Genomic DNA, 399 nt, shown 5'->3' on the forward strand with positions numbered 1-399 from the left:
ATAGCATCTCCAATAGATGACATAAAATACATAACCACAAAGTGCTAGATGTATACATCATCCGCTCATCTCTGAACTTAACTGTCGAAACTGAATTTAACTGTCGAAACTGAACTTAACTGTCGAAACTGAATTTTGCTGTCGAAACGGAATTTTACTGTCGAAACTGAACGCACTAGAGGTAAGGCTAGAAGTTAGTCGACTGACTTTTTCATCTTTGGTCAGTCGATTTTGCAGCCGTTGGATACGAAATCAAGGGCCTGCAGTTCATCTTCAACCTCCACCCCCCTGAGCCGCCAGCCACCACCGGCCAAACAGCTGCCCCCCGCGGCCCGCGGCTGGCGGTGCGCCGCCCCGCCCACCACGAAAACACTCCCCACTGCCTCGGCCATCCCAGTA

This window comes from Triticum dicoccoides, chromosome 3A (genome assembly GCF_002162155.2).
Source record: "Triticum dicoccoides isolate Atlit2015 ecotype Zavitan chromosome 3A, WEW_v2.0, whole genome shotgun sequence".
NCBI classification, from domain to species: Eukaryota; Viridiplantae; Streptophyta; class Magnoliopsida; order Poales; family Poaceae; genus Triticum; species Triticum dicoccoides.